The following is a 12,063-nucleotide window of genomic DNA, read 5'->3' on the forward strand; positions in this document are numbered from 1 at the left end:
TGTGTTCAATTTGCTTATCAGTTCATTTGGTTTCTGAGCCTCGCTTTCCAGCTGCAAGATTGTACCTTTTAAGCTGTTATTTTCTTGCCAGATCTCTTCCATTTTCCTCAAAATCTCAGATTTGAACTCGTCCATAGCTTGTGAGGAGTTTTCCTTATTTGGGGAGGGTCTGGATGGTTGTTTGTTCTCCTCCTCTGTTTGCTCGGTTGTCTGGATTTTCTCTGTGTAGAAGCTGTCGAGTGTTAAAGACTTCTTTTTTTTTTTTATTATTCTTTCTCTTCTGAATTTCCTGTAACTGGTTAGCCATCATTAGCCCAGCAGCTTCTCAGGTTTATCCTCGCTCTCAGTGTCTGTCTGAGATCTATTGGCTCCTGAGGTCTGAGTTCTAGTTTTTTCCAAGGTCAAGCCCCCTGGTGGATTCCCTTGCTTGATCCTCTGCAGGAGGTTTCTTTACAAGCCTCAGGGCGCTGCTTCCACAGTCGTATACCCGTCTGCACTGGTTCCCCACTTAGGCTTTAGTTCCTGGCTGTGTTTGCCTCCACCCACACCTCTGCTCAGCCGGCACCCACGCCTCTGCTCAGCGGGCGCGCGCCCAGCGTCCACTCTCTGCTCCCGCGCGCTCAGCTTTCGCGTGCGTTCTTGACTTAATGGGGTCCTAAGTCTTGCTGCTCTCAGGAACAGGTCCCGGAGCTGCTGATGACTCGATGGGTGCCCCAAACTTGCTCTATTTCTTTTTAGCTGGGTTCGAAGCTATAGGTGAGTGTGGAGGGGGTGGGGGTGGGGCGGTTGCTCAGCTCGCGATTTAAGGAGAGCCCTTTTTAGCCTGGAAATGTCTCGATTCCACGTACCTTCCACGCTGTGCCCTGTTGTGGGGTTCCTCCGTTCGTCTGGACTTGTTTTTATGTCCCCTTGAGGAGTTTTGTGTGTTTCGGTCAGGAGAGGTTAAGAGCTGCTTCTTACTCTGCCGCCATCTTAACCCGGAACTCCTGAGTCTTCCTTGTTAATTGTAGCCACTCTCTACAGTGTGTAGTTTGGTGTCTGTACAAAGTGCTGTTCTTGGCATTAGACAGTTTCTGAATATTTACCAGCTATATGACTCTATACATGTCACTAACCTCTTTGATCTTCAGTTTCCTATCGTGGAAAATGGGGATAACAATAACATTTACTAAACCTGGTTGCGTGACTCAAATGAGATAATGACTGAAAACTGCTTCACACTTTTTAAAAAACCCTTCTGTTCCATTTTAGAATCAGTACTGTGTATTGGTTCTAAGACAGAAAGAAGAGTGGTAAGGGGTAGGTAATGGGGGTTAAGTGACTTGCCCAGGGTCACACAGCTAGGAAATATTTGAAGTTAGATTTGAACTCAGGTCTTCCCATCTCTGAGCCTGGCTATTAATCCACTGAGCCACCTAGCTGCCCCCTAACCATCTAGCTACTCCCCTGCTTCACACTTTAAAATAACTACAAATCAGCTGTAATTATTCTTAAATCATTTGATCAATTAACTCCCATTAAGTGCTCATTATGCGCCAGGCATTGTGCTAGGTACAATAGATGATACAGTATATAGAACACTGAGCTTGGAGTCAGGAGGTCCTGAGTTCAAATTCAGCTCCAGATACTTGTTAACTGTATGACATTGAGCAAATCACATGAAATTCTTTTGGCCTCAGTTTCCTCGTCTGTAAGATGCAGGTAATAATAACACTTACCTCTCATGGTTGTTGAGAAGATTGGATAGTATTTTTAAAGTTAAAGCATCATATAAATGCTAATTATTACTAATTGTTATAATTACCATTATTATTAAGTGGGTAAATACAAGGTAGTTAAATATAAGATAGTTTAGGAGGGAGGGCATTAGTGAACTAGTGCAATTCATTAAAGGGTTAATAAGAAGGTGGTTCTTGAACTGCACTTTAAAAGGAAGAGAAGAACACTATGGGTAAAGGTAAGTCAGGAGCGAATCCCAAGAATGTGGAATGTTTAATTCAACTGTCATTATTCAAGACCCAATTCACCTCTTTCAGGAAGCCTTCCTTGACCATTTCAGTCCACCTCAACGTCTCTCTTCTAAAATGTCTCTCTTCTTTCATCCTTTACTGTTCACAAGGCTTTTCCCATATCTTCCTTCTCTCACTGTTTAATGGAGAATAGGATACACAGTGAGTGAGTGCAGAGGAAAAACCTTTAGAGCTGAAGCATAGTTAGGACTCTCTGTGGGTTCCTGAAATAGCATTGTTCTCACATCCATGCTCTCCTGAGCTCCAGGCAGGAAGCTGTCCATGTGTCCCAACTTGTGGGACCAGTGTTCCATGAGGATGGAACCGCTGCCTGTTTAATCCTTTCGTTTCAGTTAAAGGAAGGTATATTTCCCCTGAGGATACAGATGAGTCACCAGTTGCAGCTGAGTGCCCCATAAAATCGGAGGCTGGCTGGAGCTACAAATAAACTGTGAAATTGGGAAGGTCAGGTTTAATATGTTCACTTACTGGGAAGGATGGCTTCCTGACTTGCACACGTCAGATGGTTTCCAGGGACTTTCAGTGTTCCAGCTGCTGTCAGCTGGAGAATGGAGAGAAGCCTTCAGCTTTTGGGAGGACCATTGGACCCAACAAACTGTGCACTGTCCATGGTTCTGACCGTAATTCTTCCTCACTGTCTAGTTCCTATTAAGATAATTATTGTTCAATGAAGGAAACTGTACTAAAGTGGATAGAGTACCGGGCTTGGAGTAATCTGGGCTCAAAAAAAAATAATAGAATTTTCCTTTATTAAAAAATATTTTTCCATGTTTACATGACTCATTTTCTTTCCCTCCCCTGTTCTCTCTCCCCTCCTGTAGCCAACAAGCACTTTCACTGGGTTATACAAACATTATCACTTATACCTTTTTCCATATTATTAATTTTTGCAATAAATCAAAAAAAATATTTTGCAATAAAACAGTCTTTTAAAACCAAAACCCCAAATAACATATCCATATAAACAAATGATAAGTCATTTGTTTTTCATCTATATCTCTACTTCCACAGTTCTTTCTTTTGAGTCCCTTGGGATTGTCCTGTAGTAGCAAAGTCCATTACATTGCATTTACTTTCTGTGTACAATGTTCTCTTGGTTCTGCTCATTTCACTCTGCATCAATTCCTGGAGGTTCTTCCAGTTCATATAGAAATATAGTTCATCATTCCTTATAGCCCAATAGTAAGTAGTCCATCACCATCATATGCCACAATTTGTTCAGGCATTTCTCAATAGAGGGACACCCCCTCGTTTTCCATTTTTTGCCACTACAAAGAGCATGGCTATGAATATTTTTGTACAAACATTTTTCATTATTATCTCTTTAGGGTATAAACCTAGTAGTGGTACTGCTGGATCAAAGGGTATTGCTAGATCATTCTTCTAAAGCTCTTTAGGAAAAGTTCCAAATTGCCTTCCAGAATGGTTGAATCAATTCACAGCTCCACCAGCAGTGTATTAATGTCTAAATTTTGCCACATCCCCTCCAACATTTATTATTTTCCTTTACTGTCATAGTAACCAATCTGCTAGGTGTGAGGTTGTAGCTCAGCATTGTTTTGATTTGTATTTCTCTAATTAGTAGGGATTTAGAACACTTTTTCATGTGCTTATTGATTGTTTTGATTTCATCTTGTGAAAACTTCCTATTCATGTCCCTTGACCATTTGCCAACTGGGGAATGGCTTGATTTCTTGTACATTTGACTTAGTTCCTTATAAATTTGAGAAATCAGAACTTTGCTGGGTTCAAATCTTGCCTCTGATACTTATTGGCTTTGGGACCATGGGCAAATCCTTTATTCATTCTAGGCCTTCATTTCACCATTTGTAAAATGAAGGTGGAAATATCAGTGAGAAGTAGTATAGTGCAGGGAAGTAGTATAATGCAGGGAATAGAGAGCTGGCATTGGAGTCAGGATGGATACACTTCTTTTTTCATGTCTACTATATAATAAAAAAGGTTTTGACTATAAGGGAACTTGATTAAAATGAACATTCTACAAAATAGGTATAAGAAAAAAGATATCTGGGCTCTGGCAGTGATCCCTAAGATTCTTCCTCTTTCAGTGGAGTGTTATTAGCTTTTCAGAAGAGGTTGGGTGGATACTAAATCTTTGTGGGCTCTCTCTCCACAGCCACTGCAAAGACTTGCAGTATCTCATCACATCCAATTCCTTGCATGTGCATATCTACCACCTTCTCCTCCTTTTGGGTACATAGTAGCTTCATGACACATTTGGTTTTTCTTCTTTTCACCCTGTGGTACATAGGATTAAAGGAAGTCAGATAGGTCTTCACATTTTCTTTTCCATATTTAGAAATGGCTTCATCATCCATGAGTCCCATTGTGCCAATCAGAGGACAGGTGGCTAAGGATGACAGTTTGGATGATATTCATAGTCTAGTTTGGAGCCCAATTTGCATTAAAAAGACTGTGGGCGAGTTTTCTTCTAGTGGAGAATGCTACTAGAGTAAAAAGTGCTTTTCCACACATATCACCAACAGCAAAGATGTCCTTTCTATTGGTGTTCTGGAATTTATAGACCAGGATGTGTCCTTTGTCATCAATCTGAATTCCCAGCTTGTTCAGGTTCAAGCCCTGGATATTGGGGGTGCGCCCAGTGACCCACAATAGGAAGTCAACACCCAGGGACTGTATAGATGGTGGGTTTCCTATTGGGCTTGGCCATCACCTTAGACAGTTCCAAGCTTAAGGAAGTCTTCTTTACTTCCTTGACCTGGTAGTACTTTAGGACCTTGACACTGTAATCCTCCAGTTCTTCAGTGAAGTTGGAACTAATTAATGCATGAAAAGATCAAAGTACCTTATCCTGTCTGGAAGCTAAGGGATGGTAGGAAGCCAGCTATCTCTATAGCAATGTACCCAGTGCCAATGATCACATTATGCCTTGGCAAATCTTCCAACTGGAAGAAGCCATCACTGGTCATTCCCAGGCTGTCACCAGGGATCTGGTCTTCACTGGGAAAGACTGGAATGCCCCCTCAATGATCGGAAGGTGAGGACAACAGTCTTTCCTCCCATTTACCTCCATGATGGGCTCAGGGTCATTTGTGAAGGCTTTGTGGACCTTAATAATTTCTATTTTGAACTTAGTGAGGTTATTATGATAGATGGTGTTCAGATGGCTGACATAGGCATCCTATTTCTCCTTGATAACCTGCCAACTGAATTTAGCATCATAGCTCTCAAATCCATAATCCTCTTGATTATGAATGAACCCATAGTGTTCCATATGACCTTTTTGGACATGCATCCAACATTCATGCAGGTATGGTCCAGCTTGTGACTCCACCAAGAGGGCCTGGGCACCAAGCTCTACCCCAACCCAGGAGGCATTCATTCACAACTGATGACCAGGAAGTTGGAGATAGCAGAAGGCTTGCAAGTCATTTAACTTCTTAGTCCCCCATGCTCCTTTAAGAATCTTAAGTTGCAGAGTAAAGCGGGATTTTTACTGTCAGTAAATACTGTTTCAGGAAAAAGGCCCCTATGTTGTTGGTCAGTAATTTCAGTCATGCTCAACTCTTTGGGACCCCATTTGGGGTTTTCTTGGCAAAGATAATGGAGTAGTGTGCTATTTTCTTTTCTAGCTTATTTCACAAATGAGGAAATTGAGGCAAGAAGAGTTAGGTGACTTGCCCAAGGTCACACAGATACTAAATACTAAGTGCCTGTGGCTAGATTTGAGCTTAGGAAGATGACTCCTTCTGACTCTAGGACTGGCACTCTATCCATTGTGCTATCTAGAGTCTCCCATGTGATCTGAGGAATTCACAGATATGAACAAAAAAAAACAACAAACAGACAAACCCCCCAAACAACCCATAGAATCTACTGTAAGGATTAAATGAGGCAATCCATGTAAAGTGCTCTGCAAAATTTAAAGCTCCACATAAATGTCAGTTATCATCATTAAAGAAATAAAATATTTTCTCTGTGTTCTCTGAATATTATAGAATTTAGAATTGGAAGAGATATTAGATGTCATATATCCCAGTCCTCTCATTTTTTATAGATAAGGAAGTTAAGGACTATCCTTCACTGATACAGACTGGCAATTCCTCCATTACTTAGAGAATATTGCCTGAAATAGTGAGAAGATTGGGTTATAGACAGCAAGCATCAGAGGCAAAACTTGTACTCAGTCCTTCCTGACTCCAAGGTGGTCCTCTTTCCACTATGTCCATCCAGCTATTATTCATTCATTGATTCACACATTTATATATCTATATCTATCCATCCAGCCATCTATTGATTACTCAATCATCCCTAGAACTTCAGTTTAATATGTGTAGGAAACTCCTATCGAAGACTATTCTACTAAAGCAGATCAGTTGTTTGGTCATTTTAGTCATGTCCAACTCTTTGTGACCCCATGTAGGGTTTTCTTGGTAAATATCCAGAAGAGGTTTGCCATTTCCTTTTCCAGCTCATTTGACAGATAAGAAACCTGAGGCCAATATGGTTAAGTGACTTGTCCAGGATCACACAGCTGAGGCCATATTTGAACTCAGGAAGATGAATCATTCTGACTTCAGGCTCTGCATTCTCTTGTACCACCTGTTTGACTTGTAGATCAGTTATTATTTTGCAATTCAGTCCCATATAGTTGCTGGAGGGCAAGGTGAGATGATTTGCTTAGGGACACATAATAGATGTCAGAGATGGTCTTCCTGACCTAGAAGCCAATTCTCCAACCACTAGATCATACTGTCTCCTTGGTTAGTATTAGAGTGTCATCAGGAAGACCTTAGGTTCTAGTCCCACCTTTGACTTAACTGACTCTGTGACCCTGGGAAAGTCCCTTGAACCTTCAGGGCTCTAGATAGCCCTCTTAGACTAGAAGTTGCAGAGAAGATGTTCACTTGCATGGGAAGGAGGAGTTTCCTTAATTAATTGGCAAGTAAATTAATTTCCAAAGAAATCATGTCAGGGTACAGAACATCAACACACAAACCCAGTAATACAAGTAAAACAAGAGTGGGAGAGAGAGTTTCCTCATCCAGGAGTAACACACCAATAAAGTCACAGATTCTGCTCTTTCCCCTATTATTGTTACCCCCAATCTCCTAAATTCAGACAGCCTGGGTTTGTTAAAGGATGGTTAGGTGCTTTTGTTATCACAAAGCACTTCAGAGGGGCATCACAGCTAACCCAGAGAGTTTGGGTGGGGGTAGAGGAGCTGGGAGGGAAAGGGAGGGAGGGAAGGAGAAACTTTCCGCAGCTGGTGAGTTTCCATGAACATTCTGACAAGTCAGGCTGTAATGGAACACAACGAATTGAATTAAATAAACTTGAAAAATTTATGGCGTGTTTCATTCTGTGTCACAGAAATGGATGTGGTGCTTTGGCTCATAAATTTTTAGAAAGGGACTTTCCACTCCCCCAAATGCTGGCTGGCCCCAAACCTTTTCTCTTCACTTGGAGAAGAGAGGATGCAGAATGCAGGAGAATCTGAGCTTAGCCTTCCAGACATTGACTCTGGTGGGGGTGGAGGAGGTCTCCAATGAGATTCAGGCATAGATACACACCCGGCTGGCAGGGCCCTTGGTTGCCAAAATGGAATTTAATTTAGGCAGTTTAACTGAAACGCCTTAATTAATTGACAAGTTCATTAATTTACCGAGAATCTGTCCCAGGAAACAAAACACCAGCACACAAACCCAGAAAGGCAATTAAAGGCACAGCAGAATCATCTAGTTGGGTTGGATTGGTCACAGGCAAGGGGAGAGTCAGCAGCACCCCAGGCTTTGGTTTTTGAGCTCTGTCAGCCTGTCTTGTGGTCTCTGTTACCTTCTAGTCATTTTTAAAAAACCTATGTTCTTTCTTTTGCTAAAATCTGCTTTTTCAAGAGGCTCTGGATTTAGAGGCAAAGGATTAGGTGTCAAACTCTGGCTCTGGTACTTGTTACCTGAATGACAATTCACTTAGCTGGTTTGTGCCTCAGTTTCCCTATGGGTAAACATCCAAACATGGGTGTAGATTTGGCACGTTGCTAGACTAAGGCAAGTTATTGAACCTTTTTGGGCCTCAGTTTCCTCATTTACAAAATGTGGCATTTGGGCTAGATGATCAATAAGTTTTCCCCCTAGTAATATTGTATTGTATTTCCTCCCTAATTACATGTAAAAAAATCTTAACATTTTGTTTTCTGACATTTTGTGATTCAAATTCTCTCTTTCCCTCCCTCTATGAGATGGCAAAGTAATCTAAGCTATACATATGCAGTACAAATTTCCACGTTTGTCTTTTTTGTGAAAGAAGACACCAATCACACAAAAAAAGACTCATAAGGGAAATAGAGTAGAAAATGTTATCTGCGTGCAGACTCCATCAGTTCTTTCTATGCTAGTGGATAGCATTTTTTATCATGCATCCCCAGAGTTATCCTAGATCCTTGCTGATAACAGTTAAGTCATTCATAGTTGATTATTGAACATTATTGCTATTACTGTGCACAATGTGCTCTTGGTTCTGCTCACTTCCCTTTGCATCAGTTCATATAAATCTTTCCATGTTTTTAATCATTTCTTAGGGCATAATAGTCTTCTCGTCAATGAATTTTTAAGCCTATGGCTGATTCAACTCAGCAAACATTCATTCAGTAAGCAGTCACTATGGGTAAGTACTATATTAGGCCCTGGAATATGAAGACTTAAATGGACTTACCCCAGCCCTAATGAAGTCTTAATTATAAAATTATAATTTTATATTATATTTAATAATATATTATTTAATACATATAATTATAATCTTAATTATCAAATTATATTTGAGTATATTGGTCATAGGATTTAGAGCTGAAAGGGACCTTGTGAGGCATCTAGTCCAATCTGTATAAGAAAAGATTCCCTGCTCTAAGATCCCTAACAAGTGGTCATCTAGTCTCTGCTTTGATGGCAGTGTGATGTAGTATATGGTGCCCTCGATATGGAGTCAGGAAGATTTGGTTAAAAAAACCCCTAGATACTCACCAGATTTACTGTGGAACCCTGGACAATTCACTTAACTGGTTTGTGCCTCAGTTTCTCTACAGGTAAACTACATGGGTTTCAACTTGATGGTCTCTCAGATCCCCTTTAGCTCTGAATCTATGATGTAATAATGATTCTATGAAGACCTCCAAGAAGAGGGAATCCTTCCCCTTTTAAAGCACTCTATTCCATCAAGACTTTCCTTATATCAAGTTCAAATCAGTCTCTCTGCAATATCTACCTATTGCTTCTAGTTCTATCCCCTGAGTGAAGCATAATAGGCTTAATCCTTCCATATGATGATGTTTTAAATGTTTGAAGCCATCAACTGTGTCTTCCATAAGTCTTCTATTCTCTAGGCTAACAATTCTCAGTTCCTTCAACTGATTCTCACATGGCACCAACACTAGCCCCGTCACCATCTCATCCCTTGCTTTGGACATTCTCCAATTGTTTGACATCCCCCCTGAAATGTGATGCCTGCCACTTAACACAATATTCAAGATGTGATATTCCACAGAAGAGAGCAGAGAAACTCCTGCTTCTTCATTCTGGGAAGCAGTTCCTCTCTTCATGGAGTCTAAGATTACATTAGTTTTTTTTGGCTGCTATTCTAACCTGATGACTCATTCTAAATGGGCTTGTCCAGTTTAGTTGCAGCTAGCAGAATGCTGGGAAATATTTCACTGTTGGAGGCCGGACATCTGCAAGGCCAAATACAACTTGTTAAGGAGTGAAATAGTCACTTTGGCAACTGGTTGTGGGGCTGGATAGGTCAAAGTCAGTGGTTGCTTTGGCATCCTAGAGACCTAAGGCGAAGCAATGGAATAGAGATAGAGCATTGAAGCAATGAGAAAAAATTAAGGTGATATCAGAGAGACTGGAAGCAAGGGAAATTTGCAAGATATCTGAAATCGTTTCCAAAACATATCAGATATCTTAGATGTGCTTGTTCTATGTATAATGCACTGGTTATATGGCATGATCTATAGTGGATAGAATGCTGGACTTTGAATTAGAAAGACCTGAATTCAAATCCTATACCAGACATTTTCTAGCTGTGTGACTCTGGGCAAATCACTTAAAATCTCTTTGCCTTAGTTTCTTCATCAGTAAAATGAGGATGCTGGACTAGATAACTGCTGACATTCCTTCCAGCTCTAACTCCATGATCCCTGTATCATTCTAGACTCCAAACTTTTCAGGGTGCAGGTATGAGGAAGATTCAAGAACCTGGCTAGAAAACTCTCTGAAAGCATCAAGTTGGCAACAAGGTCTAGTGGAAATCTGCCATTTCCTCGAGAAGCATCATGGTTTAGGGTTGGTGGAAATTGGATTTGGAGTCAAAAGAACAGGATTCAAATCCTGTCTTTGACTGTATGACCCATGGCAAGTCACTTAAGCCCAAATGCCAAGCCCTTCATGCTCTTCTGCCTTGGTACTAATTCTTTGTATCAAGTCTAAGAAGAAGGCAAGGGTTAAAAAAAAATCCCATTTTCAACTTTTCAACAAGTGACTCCCATCTAGGACCTCTGTTTTTTTCATCTGCAAAATGAGGGTCTGGAAGGTTTTTTCCATGTTTAGATCTATGATTTCATGGCCTTATTTCAAATATTGTCTCTGCTGCTTAATAATAATAATAGCTATCTAATATGATACTTGAAGGATCGCAAAGCTCTTTATGAACATTATCTCATTTAATCCTTACAATTACCCTGTTGAATAGTTGTCATTATTAGCCTCATTTTTCAGATGAGGAAACTGAGGTTATAAACGCCTTACCCAGGGTGACCTAGCTAATAAGTGTCTAAGTCTGGATTTGAATTCATTTTGTCCTGATGGCATCACTTAGCTGTCAGTTATTAGCTGCCTGACCTTAGGCATTTCATTACCCTTCTAAGCCTCAGCTTCTTTATCTAAAAAATGATAGAGTTGAACTAGACACCTTCTAAGGTCCCCCTTGCTTCTTAAATTTAGAGATCTCAGCACAAAATTAGATGGATTTGTTGATTTGAAGAAAGGCACAACCATTGTCTTGTGGTGAGAATTCATTTTTACAAAATGCTCCTAAATGAGAGCCAAGCCTGAAATATATTCAGCTTGTTTAAATACAGGATTGTACATTACCCTGTGTGGGAAAGTGGAAAAAGGGCTCTGAACCTCTCATTTTCAAACCCTTAAAGTGCTAGGGAAACAGCAGTTCTTATGTTCCAAATTTACAAAGAATACCCAGTGATTTGCAAACAGAGGAAGAGCCACATACACCAAACTCTTGGCTTTCCTGAGATTCTCATAGTTTCACAGTCTCAATATCTTTGTTGTATAAACCTCTTTCACTAACTGGATAGTGCATTGTGTCTCTTGATAGCTCCAATGCATACTCATCATCCAGCCTTTGAAGACCTCCTATGAGGTGGGATACTTTAGGCAGCCCAACTCCTTCCTGATCTCAGTCCTCAGTTTGCCTTCTTTTTTTTTCTTCCAGCTTCCTGTCTTTGCTTCTGATTCTGCCCTCTGAGGCCAAGCTAATTCTCTCTTCCACATGGCAGCCTTTCAAATACTTAAAACTACCCATTACATTCTGTCTGAATCTTTTCTTCTCCAGGCTAATCATTCCTTATTTATTCTAACTGATGTTAATATGGCCCATTTTCCAGTCCCTTCACCCCCTTGGGCCACTCTCCTTTGGGTTTCTCTTTGCTCTTGTGGGGGAAAACATTCCCTGAATTCTCATGGGCTCACGAGTAATGTGAGCAAATAATAAAAACCTACCTTTGGGGTCCAGTTTTAATTAGAAGAGGGAAATTTTGTAGTTTGGGATAAAAAAAAATTCCCTAAGAGGGCTAATATCGTGCCTGGCCCAGTGTGTGATGACTGTGGATGCTATTAGCCTGTTATAAATCACATCTCCATCCCCCAGCTCACATTATGCATAAAGATTACTGTTCTTGGCTGTGTAATCCCAGGTTATATACTCTGATAGTCAAAACACTCCGAGTGTAAATTTCAATTCAGCTCAGTATTTGCTTTGGCTG

General features: G+C 40.6%; 1 pseudogene; it reads right to left on the minus strand.

The window, feature by feature from the left end:
- Window positions 1–4,095: 4,095 nt before the first annotated feature.
- On the minus strand, window positions 4,096–5,394 carry LOC123256834 (annotated as a pseudogene).
- Window positions 5,395–12,063: the final 6,669 nt, after the last annotated feature.

The sequence above is a fragment of the Gracilinanus agilis genome, chromosome 1 (assembly GCF_016433145.1).
Source record: "Gracilinanus agilis isolate LMUSP501 chromosome 1, AgileGrace, whole genome shotgun sequence".
NCBI classification, from domain to species: domain Eukaryota; kingdom Metazoa; phylum Chordata; class Mammalia; order Didelphimorphia; family Didelphidae; genus Gracilinanus; species Gracilinanus agilis.